This window comes from Ranitomeya imitator, chromosome 10 (genome assembly GCF_032444005.1).
Source record: "Ranitomeya imitator isolate aRanImi1 chromosome 10, aRanImi1.pri, whole genome shotgun sequence".
Taxonomy (NCBI): domain Eukaryota; kingdom Metazoa; phylum Chordata; class Amphibia; order Anura; family Dendrobatidae; genus Ranitomeya; species Ranitomeya imitator.
In genome coordinates, this window is record NC_091291.1 from 46,863,969 (window position 1) to 46,885,264 (window position 21,296).

Here is a 21,296-nt window from a genome sequence, read left to right on the forward strand (position 1 = left end):
GGGCTCCAAGAAAAACCCACAACGCCTAGCAAACTCCAAGTCCATCAAATTCAGGGCAGCGCCTGAATCCACAAATGCCATGACAGAATAGGATGACAAAGAGCAGATCAAAGTAACGGACAAAAGAAATTTCGACTGTACCGTACCAATGGTGGCAGACCTAGCGAACCGCTTAGTGCGCTTAGGACAATCGGAGATAGCATGAGTGGAAACACCACAGTAAAAACACAGCCCATTCCGACGTCTGTGTTCTTGCCGTTCAGCTCTAGTCAAAGTCCTATTACATTGCATAGGCTCAGGTTTATGCTCAGATAATACCGCCAAATGGTGCACAGTTTTACGCTCACGTAAGCGTCGATCGATCTGAATGGCCAAAGACATAGACTCATTCAGACCAGCAGGCATAGGAAATCCCACCATGACATCCTTAAGGGCTTCAGAGAGACCCTTTCTGAAAATTGCTGCCAGAGCACATTCATTCCATTGAGTGAGCACAGACCACTTCCTAAACTTCTGACAATATATCTCAACCTCATCCTGACCCTGACACAGAGCCAGCAAGATTTTCTCTGCCTGATCCACTGAATTAGGTTCATCATAAAGTAACCCGAGCGCCAGAAAAAACGCATCAGTATCACATAATGCAGGATCTCCTGGCGCAAGGGAAAATGCCCAGTCTTGAGGGTCGCCACGTAATAAAGAAATAATGATCTTTACTTGTTGAACTGGGTCACCAGAGGAGCGGGGTTTCAAAGCCAGAAATAGTTTACAATTATTTTTGAAATTCAGAAACTTAGCTCTATCTCCAGAAAATAACTCAGGAATAGGAATTTTAGGTTCTAACATAGGATTCTGAACCACTAAATCTTGAATGTTCTGTACACTTATAGCGAGATTATCCATCAAAGAGGACAGACCCTGAATGTCCATGTCTACACCTGTGTTCTGAACCACCCTGATGTAAAGGGGAAAAGAAAGACAAAACACAGTGCAAAGAAAAAAAAATGGTCTCAGAACTTCTCTTTTCCCTCTATTGAGAAGCATTAGTACTTTGGGCCTCCAGTACTGTTATGAACTTGTGATTCAGAACCACAATGGACCTAGTGATTAAGAGCACACAAGTGACCTGATAGTTACTAACATAGGACGAGCTCTGAGACGTGGGAACTCTACTGACCGCAATCCCTAATCCTATCATACCACACTAGAGGTAGCCGTGGAGCGCTCCTGACCAGACCTAGGCGCCTGGGGCACAGCCTGAGAAACTAGCTAGCCCTGAAGATAGAAAGATAAGCCTACCTTGCCTCAGACAAATTCCCCAAAGGAAAAGGCAGCCCCCCACATATAATGACTGTGAGTAAAGATGAAAATACAAACACAGAGATTAAATAGATTTTAGCAAAGTGAGGCCCGACTTACTGAATAGACCGAGGATAGGAAAGATAGCTTTGCGGTCAACACAAAAACCTACAAACAACCACGCAGAGGGCGCAAAAAGACCCTCCGCACCGACTAACGGTACGGAGGTGCTCCCTCTGCGTCTCAGAGCTTCCAGCAAGCAAGAAAAACCAATATAGCAAGCTGGACAGAAAATATAGCAAACAAAAGTAGCACAAGCAAAACTTAGCTTATGCAGGGCAGACAGGCCACAAGAACGATCCAGGAGAAAGCAAGACCAATACTGGAACATAGACTGGAGGCCAGGAACAAAGAACTAGGTGGAGTTAAATAGAGCAGCACCTAACGACTTAACCTCGTCACCTGATGAAGGAAACTCAGAAGCCGCAGCCCCACTCGCATCCACCAGAGGAAGCTCATAGACAGAACCAGCCGAAGTACCACTCATGACCACAGGAGGGAGCTTGACCACAGAATTCACAATAGTTGAGATTAGGATTAGGGATGTGTTGGATTTAGGGTTTTGATTAGGGTTATGGTTAGGGTTGAGATTCGGGTTGTTTTGGGGTTAGGGTTGTGATTATCGTTAGGGTTGTGATAAGGATTATGGATCGGGTTGGGATTAGGGTTAGGGGTGTGTTGGGGTTAGGGTTGGAGTTAGAATTGGGGGGTTTCCACTGTTTAGGTACATCAGTGGGTCTCCAAACACGACAGCCAATTTTGTGCTCAAAAAGTCAAATGGTGCTCCCTCCTTTCTGAGCTGTGCCGTGCGCCCAAACAGTGGTTTACCCCCACATATGGGGCATCAGCATACTCAGGATAAATTGGACAACTTTTGGGGTCCAATTTCTCCTGTTACCCTTGTGAAAATAAAAACTTGGGGGCTACAAAATCTTTTTTGTGGAAATTTATTTTTTTTTTCACGACTCTGCATTATAAACTTCTGTGAAGCACTTGGGCATTCAAAGTTCTCACCACACATCTAGATAAGTTCCTTGGGGGGGTCTAGTTTCCAAAATGGGGTCACTTGTGTTTTTTTTTACTTTTTAGGTACATCAGAGGCTCTGCAAATGCAACATAACGCCCGCAGACCATTCTATCAAAGTCTGCATTCCAAAATGGCGCTCCTTCCCTTCCGAGCTCTGCCATGCGCCCAAACAGTGGTCCCTCCATCCATGGGGTACTAGCATACTCAGGACAAATTGGACAACTTTTGGGGTCCAATTTCTCTTGCTGCCCTTGTGAAAATAAAAACTTGGGGGCTAAAAAATCTTTTTTGTGGAAAAAAAAATATTTTTTATTTTCACGACTCTGCATTGTAAACTTCTGTGAAGCACTCCAAAACGGCGCTCCTTCCCTTCCGAGCTCTGCCGTGCACCCAAACAGTCGTCCCCCTCACACATGGGGTACCAGCATACTCAGGACAAATTGCACAACAACTTTTGGGGTCCAATTTCTCTTGTTACCCTTGTGACAATAATAACTTGGGGGCTAAAAAATCTTTTTTGAGGAAAAAAATTTTTTTTTTATTTTCACGACTCTGCATTATAAACTTCTGTGAAGCACTTTGGCATTCAAAGTTCTCACCACATATCTAGATAAGTTCCTTGGGGGGTCTAGTTTCCAAAATGGGGTCACTTGTAGGGGGTTTCTACTGTTTAGGTACATCAGGGACTCTGCAAACGCAACAGAACGCCCGCAGACCATTCTATCAAAGTCTGCATACCAAAACGGTGCTCCTTCCCTTCCGAGCTCTGCCATGTGCCCAAACAGTGGTCCCCCCACACATGGTGTATCAGCCTACTCAGCATAAATTGCACAATACATTTTGGGGTCCAATTTCTCCTGTTACCCTTGTGAAAGTAAAAATTTGGGGGTGAAAAGATCATTTTTGTGGAAAAAATATGATTTTTTTTATATTCATGGCTCTACATTATAAACTTCTGTGAAGCAGTTGGGGGTTCATAGTGCTCACCACACATCTAGATATGCTCTTTTGGGGTCTAGTTTCCAAAATGGGGTCACTTGTGGGGGTTTCTACTGTTTAGGCACATCAGGGGCTCTGCAAATGCAACATGACGCCCGCAGACCATCCATTCAAAGTCTGCATTCCAAGTGGCACTCCTTCCCTTCCGAGCCCTCGATGGGTGCCCAAACTGTGCCCCTCCCCCCCCCCCCCCCCAGATATGGGGTATCAGTATACTCAGGACAAACTGGTCAACAGATTTTGGGGTCCAATGTCTCCTGTTGCCCTTGAGAAAATAAAAAATTGCAGGCTAAAAAATAATTTTTGAGGAAAAAAGGATTTTTTATTTTCACGGCTCTACTTTTTAAATTTCTGTGAAGCAGAAATAAGTTCCTTAAGGGGTCTAGTTTGCAAAATAGGGTCACTTGTGGGGGGTTTCCACTGTTTAGGCACACCAGAGGCTCTGCAAACGCAACATGGCGTCCAATCTCAATTCCAGCCAATTCTGCATTGAAAAAGTAAAACGGCATTCCTTCTCTTCCAAGCTCTGTGGTGCGCCCAAACAGTGGTTTACCCTCACATATAGGGTATCGACGTACTCAGGAGAAATTGCAAAACAACTTTTGTGGTCTAATTTCTCCTGTTACTCTGGTGAAAATAAGAATTTGTGGGCGAAAAGTTCATTTTTGTGTAAACAAATGCGATTTTTTATTTTCACGGCTCTACATTATAAGTTTCTGTGAAGCACTTGGGGGTTCAAAGTGCTCACCACACATCTATATGAGTTTCTTAAGTGGTCTAGTTTCCAAAATGGTGTCACTTGTGGAGCGTCTCCACTGTTTAGAGAGCCCCTGATGTGCCTAAACGTGACATGGCATCCAATCTCAATTCCAGCCAATTCTGCATTGAAAAAGTCAAACGGCGCTCCTTCACTTCCAAGCTTTGCGGTGCACCCAAACAGTGGTTTACCCCCACATATGTGGTATCGACGTATTCAGGAGAAATTGCACAACAAAATTTATGGTTAAATTTCTGTTTTTACAGTTGTGAAAATAAAAAAAATGGTTCTGAAGTAAAATGTTTGCAAAAAAAAGTTAAATGTTCATTTTTTCCTTCCACATTGTTTCAGTTACTGTGAAGCATGTAGGGTTAATAAACTTCTTGAATGTGGTTTTGAGAACCTTGAGGGGTGTAGTTTTTAGAATGGTGTCACACTTCGTTATTTTCTATCATATAGACCCCTCAAAATGACTTCAAATGTGATGTGGTCCCTAAAAAAAATGGTGTTGTAAAAATGAGAAATTGCTTGTCAACTTTTAACCCTTATAACTCCCTAACAAAAAAAATTTTGGTTCCAAAATTGTGCTGATGTAAAGTAGACATGTGGTAAATGTTATTTATTAACTATTTTTTCTGACATAGCTCTCTGATTTAAGGGCATAAAAATACAAATTTTGAAAATTGCAAAATTTTAATTTTTTTTGCCATATTTCCGTTTTTTTCATAAATAATCGCAAGTAATATTGAAGAAATGTCACCACTAACATGAAGTACAATATTGTTGTGAATTCTGTGGCAGAGCTCCCTCCTGTGGTCACAAGTGGTACTTCGGCTGGTTCTCTCTGTGAGCTTCCGTTGGTGGAGGAAAGTGGTACTGCGGCTTCTGAGATTCCTTCCTCAGGTGATGTGGGGAAGTCGTTAGGTGCTTCTCTATTTAACTCCACCTAGTGCTTTGATCCTGGCTTCCAGTCAATGTTCTAGTATTGGACCTGTTTCCTCCTGGATCGTTCCTGTGGCCTGCTGCTCTGCATAGCTAAGTTCCTCTTTGCTATTTGTTTGCTGTTTTTTTCTGTCCAGCTTGTCAATTTGTTTTTTTCTGCTTGCTGGAAGCTCTGGGATGCAGAGGGTGTACCTCCGTGCCGTTAGTTCGGTACGGAGGGTCTTTTTGCCCCCTTTGCGTGGTTTTTGTAGGGTTTTGTGTTGACCGCAAAGTTACCTTTCCTATCCTCGCTCTGTTCAGAAAGTTGGGCCCCACTTTGCTAAATCTATTTCATCTCTACGTTTGTCTTTTCATCTTACTCACAGTCATTATATGTGGGGGCTGCCTTTTCCTTTGGGGTATTTCTCTGAGGCAAGGTAGGCTTATTTTCTATCTTCAGGCTAGCTAGTTTCTCAGGCTGTGCCGAGTTGCATAGGGAGCGTTAGGCGCAATCCACAGCTGCCGCTAGTGTGGTTGGAGAGGATTAGGGATTGCGGTCAGCAGAGTTCCCACGTCTCAGAGCTCGTTCTTGTTTTTTTGGGTTATTGCCAGGTCACTGTATGTGCGCTGACCTCTATGTCCATTGTGGTACTGAATTACCTTTCATAACACAATATGTCACAAAAAAACAATCTCAGAATCAGCGGGATGCGTTAAAGCGTTCCAGAGGTATAACCTCATAAAATGACAGTGATCAGAATTGTAAAATTTGGCTCGGTCATGAAGTACCAAATTGGCTCTGTCACTAAGGGGTTAATTTGCATAAAAATTCCATATACTCACCATATTTATCAAATACCACTTTTATCCCATTTAACTTTTTTTTGTTTTCCTTTTTATTTTTCCATCAATATGGCCGTGCGAGGGCTTGTTTTTGCCATTGATTTTACCATATAGTGTACTGGAAAACGGGGAAAAAAATTCCAAGTGCGGTAAAAAATTGCAAACTAAGTGCAATTCCAGAAAAAATATTTTAAGGTTTTTTTTTTAACATATTCACAAAATACTTAAACTGACCTGCCCATTATGATTCTTCAGGTGATTGTGAGAACTCACATACTCACATACATATACAATATGCATAGGTTGTTTTATATATAAGTGATGAATAAAATCCTAAGGATGTAAAAAAAAAAGCAAAAAAAAATAGTGTCTTTTTCCGAGACCCGTCGCGTCTCCATTTTTTGGGATTTGGGGCTGGGCGAGGGCTCATTTTTTGTGCATAGAGCTGACGTTTTTCTTGATACTATTTTACAATAAATACGATGTATTAATTGCCCGTTTTGAACGTTATTGCAATAAAACTATAATTCTGGCATTTTACATTTTTTCTTGTTACGCCATTTACACATCGGATTAATTATTTTTATATTTTGCTAGATCCGGGGTTTCTGAAGGCAGTGATACCAAATATGTGTATTTTTAATTTTTTTAGCATTTTATTTAGAATGGGGTGAACGGAGAGTGATTTGAACTTTTATTTTTTTTTTTAGATTTTTAAAAACTTTTTTTCTACTTTTTTACTTGTTGCAATAGTCTCTTTAGGAGACTTGAAGCTGGGATCTTCTGTTCGCCTGTGCTACACATAGCGGTGTTTCAGCCCTGCGATGTGCAGCAGAAATGATCATCTGCTATAAACGCCAACCACAGGGTGGCGCTCATAGCAGATCATCAAGCACAGGGATCTACTGCAGACCCTCAACTGTCATGCCAACCTATTGGCGCCCCACAATCATGTGACAGAGGCGTCAATGGGCGGGGTCAGTGACTCTTTTCCGTTGCGAGCATGTTAAATGCCACAGACTGACAGCGGCATTTAAGATGTTAACAGCCACAGGTGGATCGCGATTCCACCCTCAACTGTACTTCATATGTTGTGAGGTGGTTAATGATAATTTTTGTCTTTATTTCATAAATCAATAATATACATGAAAATAAGCAACTTTTTTATATATCTTAAGAGAAAATCTGTTTCTTTCTCCTTCTGGGTTGATTTTTCATTCTTAATTCATGGGTAAAATCTATATTCAGTGAAGACAGATGTTCCCATTACCAAGATAGGACATGACAGTTGGTTCTCATAAAATTCTATGGAGAGGGGTAAGCTAGAGGCCGACACAGATATTCTGCTGTAGGTTTTACTGGAACCACAGTTACCGTTCTCTATAAGCACCAACTCTCACCATCCATGTTGGACAGGTTTTACCTGTGAAATGAGAATGAAAACTCAGTCCAGGAAGAGAAAGAAGTGGATTTCTCTAAGATCCACCACAAAGCTTCTTATTTTTGCATTTGCTATCGATTTTTGAAAATAAAATTTTTATTATTCTTTTAGCAAGGTAGATACTTTCCTAATGTTTAAAAAAAAGAGCAGGAGAAGATCAAACTTTCAATTATTTCAAATTTGTAACATTTTTTGTAAATGCAACTTTTTATGCATCTCAAAATTGGTTGGGATATAAATGTATTTTTTCCAAGTTTATTTAAAGACAGCCAAGAACTATTTTTTGTGACTTTCTGATATAAATCATAGCTAAGTTGAACTTTTAAGTTCACCTCGTTCCATTTTCTCATCAAGATTTGCCACAGGTAGTCACTGGTCACTACAAAAAAAAAAATCATCAGCAAAGGTAATATGTCTGTTTTATGTAGATTGATGTGCTGATTCCAAAAATATGCTTAGCTTTGCTCTATCACGTAAAGTTTCTGAGATAGAAATTATTGTTGTTATTACGTTACTTCTGCATTTTCATTGTATGTGGTTTTTCCTATGTTATTCCCATTTCTTTGCTTGTCTTGCTTAATTGCGATTTCTCTTTGAAGAACTGAATTCAAGAGTATTTTGTTGCAGATTGACGATTGTTTATTGACTCATCCCAGAGAAGTTTGAAAGCAGTGTTGCTTCACAATGAAAATATGAAACCATCAATCCAAATTGCTCGTATGTGGAGATTTGAAGGTGATTAGTCTGTTAATAGGAATGCAAGGAGGTTTCACAAAATATTGTTGCTTCTTGTGTTTTTGGGACAGTCGAAATACAATTGATCATTATGTTCGTAGGGATTGGAGACAGAGAAACATCTATGCTCCAGGTAGAGACAATGTTCCGCATAATCCTTTAGTTGCTCCAACGAAAATCTTTCTTCCTCCACTACCTATAAAGTTGGGATTGATTAAAAACTTTGTGAAAGCCATGCCAAAGACAAATTCACAAGGGTTCCACTACATTTCACAGAAATTCTCCAGCATTTCACCAGTTAAACTGAAGGATGGGGTATTTGTTGGTCCTTAGATCAGAGAGCTTATGAGAGATGATGTGTTTGAAAGAACTCTAAATGATAAGGAATTGAGATCTTGGAAAAGCTTCAAGCGGATCTGAGAAAACTTCTTAGGAAAACAAATCTCCAGAATATGCTGAAGGTGTCGAGGAACTGCTAAATGCATACCAGTGTCTTGGATGTCGCATGTCTCTGAAAATGCACTTTTTGCATTCACATTTAGATTTCTTCACTCAAAATCTTGGGGATGGAAGTGATGAACAAGGCTAGCGGTTTCACCAGGATATTAAAGTAATGGAACACCACTACCAGGGTTTTTGGAATGACTCAATGATGGCAGATTACTGTTGGATGTTATATAGGGACAACCCTGAAAAATCATATCAACGACAGTCTAATGTCAAGCACTTTTTATTTCTGCTCATATTTTGGTTTCAATTTTGCATGTGAAATTATTTTGGTTCAATAAAAACTGTTCTATAAGGTGAAGCATTTTTTTCTGATATGTAGATTACTGGTTACTTAACCCCTTAACAACCGCCGATATGCCTTTTAACAGTGGCAGTTAAGGGTACTTAAACCACAGCACCGTTAATTAACGGCGCTGTGGAAAAAGTGAATAGCGCCCCCCAGAGTCGGATTTTCTCTGGGGTCTCGGTTGCCAGGGGTAGCCGAGACCCCAGAGAACATGATTCAGGGGTTTTTTTTACCGACCCCCGGGTGGGTTGCGATCGCCATTATTAACCATTTACCGGCGATCGCGAAAAAAACCCCCGCAATTTCCCATTTAATTTCTCTGTCCTCCGATGTGATTGCACATCAGAGGACAGAGAAATAGGGGGATTCGGGGACCCTGCTATGCTTACCGGTGTCCCTGGGTCCTCCTGCTTCTTTTCCTGGCCGCCGGATTCTTCATCCGGAAAGAAAATGGCGGGCGCATGCGCAGTGCACCCGCCATATTCTGCCGGCCAGCAGCTGGAGTAGTTGAGGCTAAATTTAGGGTTAGGGTTAGGGTTGGGGCTAAATTTAGGGTTAGGGTTAGGGTTGGGGCTAAATTTAGGGTTAGGCTTTTTTCACACTTGCGTCGGTACGGGGCCGTCGCAATGCGTCGGCCCAACGTACCGACGCACATTGTGAATATGGTGCACAACGTGGGCAGCGAATGCAGTTTTTCAACGCATCCGCTGCCCAGTCTATGTCCTGGGGAGGAGGGGGCAGAGTTACGGCCACACATGCGCGGTCGGAAATGGCGGACGCGACGTACAAGAAAATGTTACATTGAACGTTTTTTTGTGCCGACGGTCCGCCAAAACACAACTGATGCAGTGCACGACGGACGCGACGTGTGGCCATCCGTCGCGATCCGTTGGCAATAAAGTCTATGTGCAAAAAACGCATCCTGCAGGATCCGTTTTTTGTCCAAAACGGCGGATTGCGACGGATGCCACATAACGCAAGTGTGAAAGTTGCCTTAGGGCTAGGGTTGGGACTAAAGTTAGGGCTAGGGTTAGGGTTGGAGCTAAAGTTAGGGCTAGGGTTAGGGTTGGGGCTAAAGTTAGTTTTAGAGTTGGGATTAGGGTTTGTATTAGGGTTAGGGTTGGCATTAGGGTTACGCTTGGGATTAGGGTTAGGTTTGGGATTAGGGATAAGGTTAGGGTTGGGATTAGGGGTGTATTGGGATTAGGGTTAGGTTTGAGGTTAGGGTTGAGATTAGGGGTGTGCTTTATTAAGGGTTTTGATTAGGGTTATGGTTAGGGTTGACATTAGGGTTGTTTTGGGGTTAGGGTTGTGATTATCATTAGGGTTGTGATTAGGATTATGGATCGGGTTGGGATTAGGGTTATGGGTGGGTTGTGGTTAGGGTTGGAGTTATAATTGAGGGGTTTCCACTGTTTAGGTACATCAGGGGGTCTCCAAACATGACAGCCAATTTTGAGCTCAAAAAGTCAAATGGTGCTCCCTCTCTTCTGTGCGCCCAAACAGTGGTTTACCCCCACATATGGGGCATCAGCTTACTCGGGATAAATAGGACAACAACTTTTGCAGTCCAATTTCTCCTGTTACCCTTATGAAAATAAAAACTTGGGGGCTACAAAATCTTTTTTGTGGAAAAAAAATATTTTTTATTTTCACGACTCTGCATTATAAACTTCTGTGAAGCACTTGGGCATTCAAAGTTCTCACCACACATCTAGATAAGTTCCTTGGTGGGTCTAGTTTCCAAAATGGGGTCACTTGTGGGGGGTTACTACTGTTAAAGTACATCAGGGGCTCTGCAAACACAACATGACGCCCACAGACCATTCTATCAAAGTCTGCTTTCCAAAATGGCGCTCCTTCCTTCTGAGCTCTGCCGTGTGCCCAAACAATGGTTTACCCCCACATATGGGGTACCAGCATACTCAGGACAAATTGGACAACAACTTTTGGGGTCCAATTTCTTTTGTTACCCTTGTGAAAATAAAAACTTGGGGGCTAAAAAATCTTTTTGTGGAAAAAAAACATTTTTTATTTTCACGACTCTGCATTATAAACTTCTGTGAAGCACTTGGGCATTCAAAATTCTCACCACACATCTAGATACGTTCCATGGGGGGTCTACTTTCCAAAATGGGGTCACTTGTGGGGGGTTTCTACTGTTTAGGCACATCAGGGGCTCTCCAAACAAGACATGGCGTCCGATCTCAATTCCAGCCAATTTTACATTGAAAAATTAAAATGGAACTCCTTCTCTTCCAAGTTCTGCGGTGCGCCCAAACAGTGGTTTACTCCCACATATGGGGTATTGACGTACTCAGGAGAAATTTCAAAACAACTTTTGTGGTCTAATTTCTCCTGTTACCCTTGTGAAAATAAAAATTTGGGGGCAAAAAGATCATTTCTGTAGAAAAAATGCTATTTTTTATTTTCACGGCTCTACGTTATAAACTTCTGTGAAGCACCTGGGGGTTTAAAGTGCTCACCACACATCTAGATAAGTTCCTTAAGGGGTCTAGTTTCCAAAATGGTGTCACTTATGGGGAGTTTCCACTGTTTAGACACATCAGGGGCTCTCTAAACGTGACATGGCGTCCGATCTCAATTCCAGACAATTCTACATTGAAAAAGTCAAACGGTGCTCCTTCACTTCCAAGCTCTGCGGTGCGCCCAAACAGTGGTTTACCTCCACATTTGTGGTATCGGCGTATTCAGGAGAAATTGCACAACAAAATTTATGGTTAAATTTCTGTTTTTACACTTGTGAAAATACAAGAAAATGGTTCTGAATAAAAGGTTTGCAAAATAAAGTTAAATGTTCATTTTTTCCTTCCACATTGTTTCAGTTCCTGTGAAGCACGTAAAGGGTTAATAAACTTCTTGAATGTGGTTTTGAGAACCTTGAGGGGTGCAGTTTTTATAATGGTGTCACACTTGGGTATTTTCTATCAGAAAGATGCCTTAAAATGACTTCAAATGAAATGTGGTCCCTAAAAAAAATGGAGCAAAAAAGGGGAGAAGCCAGCGCAGCCTAAGGTTAAGACGCAATATATAAAGTGCAAATGCACATATTAAATTCTAACTGTATTATCAAAATGAGACATTTAGCAAACAATTGATCAATTCTTTGAGCCACCCCGCCTCTTCACGGCAATCTCATATTGGGGCAGTCCTACACTACGTTTTTTATATTCGCTGTGCCATAAAGGCCTCCTAAATGAACTAAAAGCAAGACCACATTAAAAGCAAGCTGTACCTGGAGCATTACTGAGTCACCCCCATGGCGCCAGAGTAGGCAAAAAAAAAAATCATCAGCAAAGGTAATATGTCTGTTTTATGTAGGTTGATGTGCTGATTCCAAAAATATGCTTAGCTTTGCTCTATCACGTAAAGTTTCTGAGATAGAAATTATTGTTGTTATTACGTTACTTCTGCATTTTCATTGTATGTGGTTTTTCCTATGTTATTCCCATTTCTTTGCTTGTCTTGCTTAATTGTGATTTCTCTTTGAGTTTCCTCTCCTTCAGACCCTGGGAACCATGAGGATACCTTCCGATACTTGGTGTCCCATTGACTTGTATTGGTATCGGATATCGGTATCGGCGATATCCGATACTTTTCGGGTACCGGCCGATACTATCCGATACCGATGCTTTCAAGTATCGGACGGTATCGCTCAACACTACTTATAACTCCCTAACAAAAAAAAATTGTGGTTCCAAAATTGTGCTGATGTAAAGTAGACATGTGGGAAATGTTACTTATTAAGTATTTTGTGTGACATATCTCTGTGATTTAATTGCATTAAAATTCAAATTTGGAAAATTGCGAAATTTTCGCAAAATTTCCGTTTTTTTTCACAAATAAACGCAGGTAATATCAAAGAAATGTTACCACTATCATGAAGTACAATATGTCATGAGAAAACCGTGTTAGAATCACCAGGATCCGTTGAAGCGTTCCAGAGTTATAACCTCATAAAGGGACAGTGGTCAGAATTGTAAAAATTGGCCCTGTCATTAACGTGCAAGCCACCCTTGGGAGTAAAGGGGTTAAAGTGGAGTGAAAATGTGACACTATTGTTCTCAGCAGCGATCTGGGAGTCAGAGATGCCTCCAGAGGTCTTCCCCGTGCAGTTCTCCTCACATTCAGCACTTTTTCCATTCATTTCAACATTTTCATGGCCCCCCCAGACCTCCTTGTATGGTCTGCCGGAAAAATGCTCAGATTTCCCATTAACTCCCATCGTAGTCGTTATTTGAAACGAGCACCAGTGCATTAAGAATTGCTCAGCTCTAGTAATGAGCATCCGAGCCTTTTAGTGCTCGCTCATCCATAGTGTGCTGCTTTTTTTCGAGTTTGTATATATAGTGGTCCAGTGGTCTGGACTTTGAGGATTGGACTGACATTTTATTTGACTGATGCTGCTTTATTTTATTTTTTAATTATATCTGTTATCTACCTATCATCTATCGACTTTTCCAATTTTGTTTTCCAAAATCACATTTTTATTTTATGTTTTTAACAACTGATGAATAACAACATTTTTTCCTATGATCCCACTTCTCTATGCTATAGTACTGTAAATCTAGAACGAAAGCTTTTGATGGAAGACTTTCTTAAAATGTGAAAAAAAAAGAACTTTAAAATTAAAGAGAAGCAGAGAAATTCTTGCACTTAAATTCTGGTCTTTCTCAATTGCAATTGTTATTCTTTGTTCAGCGAATATTTGTCTAACATTCTGGCTTCTTCCAGGTCAATATGATGAGAAATGGATTGCTAACTACCATATGTCAGAGCATAATGCTGAGATGAAGTTGAACGTGCCATCCCCATGTGAACAATGAAGATATGTGGATAAACACAACAGGGACCATTTACAAGACTGGAAACTTGCAGCACTTCACCGCTGTGTTTGCCTTTTGACGTTTATGGTAACATTAGTGGCAGAATATTTACTAATGACACAGGGGAAATAAGTGGCATTGCACTCGAAGTCGCAGGCTCGACAAAATGACTTTCCCATGGTAACCACTGTAATGTATTGTACTGTGAATGCATCCCCTGCGCACAATCATAGTTAACATGAACAGATTTTCAATTGCAGCATACATTTACCGGAAACAAGAAATATAATACCAACCAGAGTAATAGACTGTGCAATGATGCAATGCCTTACAATCAATGAGAACGGAAAGGCTGCACCAAATGATCTGGACACAGGAAGCCCGCACCAAACTATTATGGCACTACAAGATTGACAACACTGAAGACCTACACCCTATTAAGCATCTGTGGGGTATCTGAGTCGCCCCGGCAGGGCAGTGGGGTACGCAGTACCGAGTCCGGTCCGTGGCCCTGAAACACACTGTAAAAGTTGAACGGTCTTTAAAGGGGTTTTTTGTATAAAGTTTGTTGTGACGCCACCTGTGGTGTTCGGTCAGTGGGGACAGACGCTGCTTTAAAGGGGTCCTCTGGGGGATATTGATGCAGCAGTCATGGTGACGCTTCCCACAGGTAAAGCGGGGTCCCCAGGGCTCCCAAGATGTGTGGCGATGATGGTGTATGCCAATGAATGAGTAAAGGACACAGCGTTTCGGTCGTTACCTTGTTTACTGAAGATGTAGCAGGCCTCAGTCCAGAGTACCGGCAACAGGTACATAAGGAGTCCAGGCAGCCCGGAAACAAGTGGAATCCCTTTGGCAAGTCAGGTTGGGAGCCTTCCACTTTGTGCTCGCTATAAGTCCCTTGCTGCCTGAGGTATCCTAACAAGGTCCTGGTCCTCTTTCTGTCCTGGGACAGTGCCTGTATGATAGGCAGCTTGAGCCGTTCCTTCTGGGGTCTCCGCACGGTGACTCCAGGCTCCAGAATGTTTCTGTACCACAGGCTTAATGCGGGCAGTATATGTATAGTTCTATGCCCTCCGGTTCTGCTGTGGGGCTTGCTATAGTTCTATGCCCTCCGGTTCTGCTGTGGGGCTTGCAGCTCCCCACAGCCTCGGGCTCCCGGTACCCGGTCTCCGCGCTCCGGCTCCTCAGAGGCCCAATAGCAGCCTCCTTGAGCCCTAAATCTCTCCTCTACTCCTTTCCATTCGCTGTCTGCTCCAGACTAAACTAGCTCCTCCTCCAGACCAGGATCTTTATTTAGGGAAGCTGCCCTGAAACCGAGTTTAGAGCTCCCCCTCCTAGCCTGGATTCAGAAGGTGTTGTGTGTGAGGTTACCTGCCAAAGGGGATCACTCCTGTCTCCAGGCATGGCACTATCCTCCCCGAGAGGAGGGCAGCATCACTGTGGTACCCGAACTCCTGGGGTGCCACATATCCACAAATGGAAGCTTGAGGAGCGCAACATCTTCAACATCTACCAGCTCTTTGATGCTATCAAGTATTGACACTTTGGGCACTATTTGTCCATTTTCATTTAGGGGCTGTACTTACTTTTGTTAGTAGCGGTTTAGACATTAACCATTTCATGACCGGAGGTATTTTCGGTTCTGCATTTTCATTTTTCTCTACCCTTCTTCCCAGAGCCATAACCTTTTTATTTTTCCATCAATATGGCCATGGGAGGGGCTGTTTTTTTGCGGGACGAGTTATACTTTTGAACGACACCATTGGTTTTAACATATCTTCTACTGAAAATGGGAAAAAAAATCCAAGTGCGGTGAAATTGAAAAAAAAGTGCAATTCCACAGTTGTTTTTGGTTTTGCTTTTTTACTAAGTTCATTAAATGCTAAAACTGACCTGCCATTATGATTAACATAATAACATAGTAACATAGTTAGCAAGGCTGAAAAAAAACATTTGTCCATTCAGTTCAGCCTATATTCCATCACAATAAATCCCCAGATCTACGTCCTTCTAAGGAACCTAATAACTGTAAGATACAGTATTGTTACGCTCCAGGAAGACATCCAGGCCTCTCTTGAACCCCTCGACTGAGTTTGCCATCACCACCTCCTCAGGCAAGCAATTCCAGATTCTCACTGCCCTAACAGTAAAGAATCCTCTTGTATATTGTTGGATAAACCTTCTCTCCTCCAGATGCAGTGAATGCCCTCTTTTGACCGTCACCTTCCTTGGTATAAACAGATCCTCCGAGAGATATGTGTATTGTCCCCTTATATACTTATACATGGTTATTAGATCGCCCTTCAGTCGTATTTTTTCTAGACTAAATAATCCTAATTTTGCTATTCTCTCTGCGTATTCTAGTTCCCCCATCCCCTTTATTAATTTTGTTGCCCTCCTTTGTACTCGCTCTAGTTCCATTATACCCTTCCTGAGCACCGGTGCCCAAAACTGTACACAGTACTCCATGTGCGGTCTAACCAGGGATTTGTACAGAGGCAGTATAATGCTCTCATCATGTGCATCTGGACCTCTTTAATGCACCCCATGATCCTGTTTGCCTTGGCAGCTGCTGCCTGGCACTGGCTGCTCCAGGTAAGTTTATCATTAACTAGGATCCCCAAGTTCTTCTCCCTGTCAGATTTACCCAGTGGTTTCCCGTTCAGTGTGTAATGGTGATATTGATTCCTTCTTCCCATGTGTATAACCTTACATTTATCATTATTATAACGCATCTGCCACCTTTCAGCCCAAGTTTCCAACTTATCCAGATCCATCTGTAGCAGAATACTATCTTCTCTTGTATTGACTAACATATCATCTGCAAATATTGTTATTTTAATGTGTAAACCTTCTACTAGATGATTAACAAATATGTTGAAGAGAACAGGTCCCAACACTGACCCCTGCGGTACCCCACTGGTCACAGCGACCCAGTTAGAGACTATACCATTTATAACCACCCTCTGGTTTCTATCACTAAGAAAGTTACTAACCCATTTACACACATTTTCCCCCAGACCAAGCATTCTCATTTTGTGTACCAACCTCTTGTGCGGCACGGTATCAAACACTTTGGAAAAATCAAGATATACCACGTCCAATGACTCACCGTGGTCCAGCCTATAGCTTACCTCTTCATAAAAACTGATTAGATTGGTTTGACAGGAGAGATTCCAGTCATAAACCCATGCTGATATAGAAAGAAATGCTTATTCTCATTCAGATTGATTCTCCAGGTCATTACGAGTTCATAGACACTAAACATGTCTAGATTCTTTTTTATCTAAGTAGTGAAAAATAATTCCAAAGTTTGTTAAAAAAAAATTACAATACCCGTAGCGTCTCCATTTTTCGTGATCTCGGGTTGGCTGAGGGCTTATATTTTACATGCCAAGCTGACATTTTTAATAATACTATTTTGGTGAAGATACATTCTTTTGATTTCCCGTTATTGCATATTAATGCAATGTCGCGGCGGCCAAAAAAAGACTTTTTTTCTCACTACGTAGTTTAGCGATGAGGTTATTCCTTTTTTTATTGATAGATCAGGCGATTCTGAACCCGGCGATACTAAATATGTGTATGTTTGATTTTTTTTTTATTGTTTCATTTTGAATGGGCCAAAAGAGGGGTGATTTGAACTTTTATATTATTTAATTTTTTTTTTTATACTTTTAAAAACTTCTTTTTACTTTTGGCATGCTTTAATAGTCTCCATGGGAGACTAGAAGCTGCCATAACCCGATCGGCTCTGCTACATACATGATCAGATCGCCTGTATGTAGCAGAATACCTCACTTGCTATGAGCGCCGACCACCGGTGGCGCTCATAGCAATCTGGCAGTGACAACCATAGAGGTCTCCAGGAGACCTCTGGTTTTCACGCCAATCCATCGGTGACTCACAATCACATGAAGGGGTCACCGATAGGCGAATTTCCGGCGTGATTTCGAGAAGTGTTTGCTATTCCACCCGTGGCTATTCTGGGCACATGTCAGCTGTACAAAACAGCCCAGTGGCACACGGACGGAACACGGCTGCCGCACGTGTGCCACACTGATGTGCCACGTTAGCACACGGACACACGGACACGGATAACTCTGGCACCGATTTTTCCGGTACCGGAATTATCTGGACGAGTGAGACAGGCCTAATGAGGAGGGTTGTTGTCTAATGACATCAAAACCCTACAAGGTGTGCTTAATTATTAGGAAACTTCCTTTCCTTTGGCAAAATGGGTCAGACAAGAGATTTGACGGGCTCTGAAAAGTCCAAAATTGTGAGATTTCTTGCAGAGGGATGCAGCAGTCTTGAAATTGCCAAACTTTTGAAGCATGATCACCGAACAATCAAGCGTTTCATGGCAAATAGCCAACAGGGTCGCAAGAAGAGTGTTGGGCAAAAAAAGGTGCAAAATAACTGCCCACGAATTGAGGATAATCAAGCGTGAAGCTGCCTAGATGTCATTTGCCAACAGTTTTGCCATGTTTTAGAGCTACAACGTTACTGGAGTAACAAAAAGCACAAGGTGTGCGATACTCAGGGACATGGCCAAGGTAAGGAAGGCTGAAAAACGACCACCTTTGAACAAGAAAGATAAAACGTCAAGACTGGGCCAAGAAATATCTTAAGACTGACTTTTCAAAGGTTTTATGGACTAATGAAATGAGAGTGTCTCTTGATGGGCCAGATGGGTGAGCCAGAGGCTGGATCAGTAAAGGGCAGAGAGCTCCACTCCGACTCAGACGCCAGCAAGGTGGAGGTGGGGTACTGGTATGGGCTGGTATCATCAAAGATGAACTTGTGGGAGTTTTTCGGGTTGAGGATGGAGTGAAGCTCAACTCCCAAACTACTGCCAGTTTCTGGAAGGTAACTTCTTCATGCAGTGGTACAGGAAGAAGTCGGTATCGCTCAAGAAAAACATGATTTTCATGCGGGACAATGCTCCATTACATGCCTCCAACTACTCCACAGCGTGGCTGGCCAGTAAAGGTCTCAAAGAAGAAAAAATAATGACATGGCCCACTTGTTCACCTGATCTGAACCCCATAGAGAACCTGTGATCCCTCATGAAATGTGAGATCTACAGGGAGGGAAAACATTACACCTCTCGGAACAGTGTCTGGAGGCTGTGGTGGCTGCTGCACACAATGTTGGTCGTAAACAGATCAAGCAACTGACAGAATCTATGGATGGAGGCTGTTGAGTGTCATCATAAAGAAAGGTGGCTATATTGGTCACTAATTTTGGGGGGGGTTGTTTTTGCATGTCAGATATGTTTTTAGTTTTACATTTTGTGCAGTTATATTGGTTTACCTGGTGAAAATAAACAAGTGAGATGGGAATATATTTGGTTTTTATTAAGTTGCCTAATAATTCTGCACAGTAAGGCCGGCGTCACACTTGCGAGTTTTACGGACGTAAGAGCGCAGAATCTACGTCCGTAAAACTCGCAAAAAATACGGCACAATTATTCTCTATGCCCCTGCTCCTATTTGCCGTATTTTACTGATCAGTATTATACGGCTTTCTACGGCCGTACAAAATCGCAGCATGCTGCGTTTGTCACCGTACTGCGCAAGAAATACGCCAATGAAAGTCTATGGAAGCGTGAAAAATACGGATTACACACGGACAAGCAGTGTGACTTGCGAGAAATACGCAGCGGTGTTAGAGAGAAAAGCCGGTAATTCAGTGCGGTGTACAGTAAAATCACACTGACAGCTTACAGTCCAATAGGTAGAATAAATGTGTACACATAGAATAGGTATATATATATATATATATGTCAGTGAGACACATATATGTATATATATTAATATTTATTCCAGCGCTATACAGCTTGAAAGCCGGTAATTCAATTACCGGCTTTTTCTTTCTCCTTCCTAAAACCCGACATGATTTGAGACATGGTTTACATACAGTAAACCATGTCTTCTCTCCATTTTTTTTGCAGATTCCACACTACTAATGTCAGTAGTGTGTATCTGCAAAATTTGGCCGTTCTAGCTCTTAAAATAAAGGGTTAAATGGCGGAAAAAATTGGCGTGGGCTCCCGCGCAATTTTCTCCGCCAGAGTAGTAAAGCCAGTGACTGAGGGCAGATATTAATAGCCTGGAGAGGGTCCACGGTTATTGGCCCCCCCCTGGCTAAAAATATCTGCCCCCAGCCACCCCAGAAAAGGCACATCTGGAAGATGCGCCTATTCTGGCACTTGGCCACTCTCTTCCCATTCCCGTGTAGCGGTGGGATATGGGGTAATGAAGGGTTAATGCCACCTTGCTATTGTAAGGTGACATTAAGCCTAATTAATAATGGAGAGGCGTCAATTATGACACCTATCCATTATTAATCCAATTGTAGTGAAGGGTTAAATAAAACACAAACACATTATTTAAAATTATTTTAATGAAATAAAAACAATGGGTGTTGCAGTATTTTATTCAACGCCCAATCCAATGACTGAAGACCCTCGTTCTGGAAAAGAAAAAACATAATAAACCAACAATATACTTACCCTCCGCAGATCTGTAACGTCCAACGATGTAAATCCTTCTGAAGGGGTTAAAACATTTTGCAGCAAGGAGCTTTGCTAATGCAATGCTGCTCCTCGCTGCAAAACCCCAGGGAATGAGGCTAAAAATAGATCAATGATCTATATTTAGCTTCATTTGCGGTGAGGCGCCCTCTGCTGGCTGTTCATAGATCGTGGGAAATTACCTAGAAAGCCAGGGAGCTTTCTAGGTAATTTCCCACGATCTATGAACAGCCAGCAGAGGGCGCCTCACCGCAAATGAAGCTAAATATAGATCATTGATCTATTTTTAGCCTCATTCCCTGGGGTTTTGCAGCGAGGAGCAGCCTGCATTAGCACAGCTCCTTGCTGCAAAATGTTTTAACCCCTTCAGAAGGATTTACATCGTTGGACGTTACAGATCTGCGGAGGGTAAGTATATTGTTGGTTTATTATGTTTTTTTACTCACAGAATGAGGGTCTTCAGTGACTGGATTGGGCGTTGAATAAAATACTGCAACAACCATTGTTTTTATTTCATTAAAATAATTTTAAAAAATGTGTTTGTGTTTTATTTAACCCTTTACTAGTATTGGATTAATAATGGATAGGTGTCATAATTGACGCCTCTCCATTATTAATTAGGCTTAATGTCACCTTACAATAGCAAGGTGGCATTAACCCTTCATTACCCCATATCCCACCGCTACACGGGAATGGGAAGAGAGTGGCCAAGTGCCAGAATAGGCGCATCTTCCAGATGTGCCTTTTCTGGGGTGGCTGGGGGCAGATGTTTTTAGCCAGGGGGGGGCCAATAACCGTGGACCCTCTCCAGGCTATTAATATCTGCCCTCAGTCACTGGCTTTACTACTCTGGCGGAGAAAATTGCGCGGGAGCCCACGCCAATTTTTTCCGCCATTTAATCCTTTATTTTAAGAGCTAGAACGGCCAAATTTTGCAGATACACACTACTGACATTAGTAGTGTGGAATCTGCAAAAAAAATGGAGAGAAGACATGGTTTACTGTATGTAAACCATGTCTCAAATCA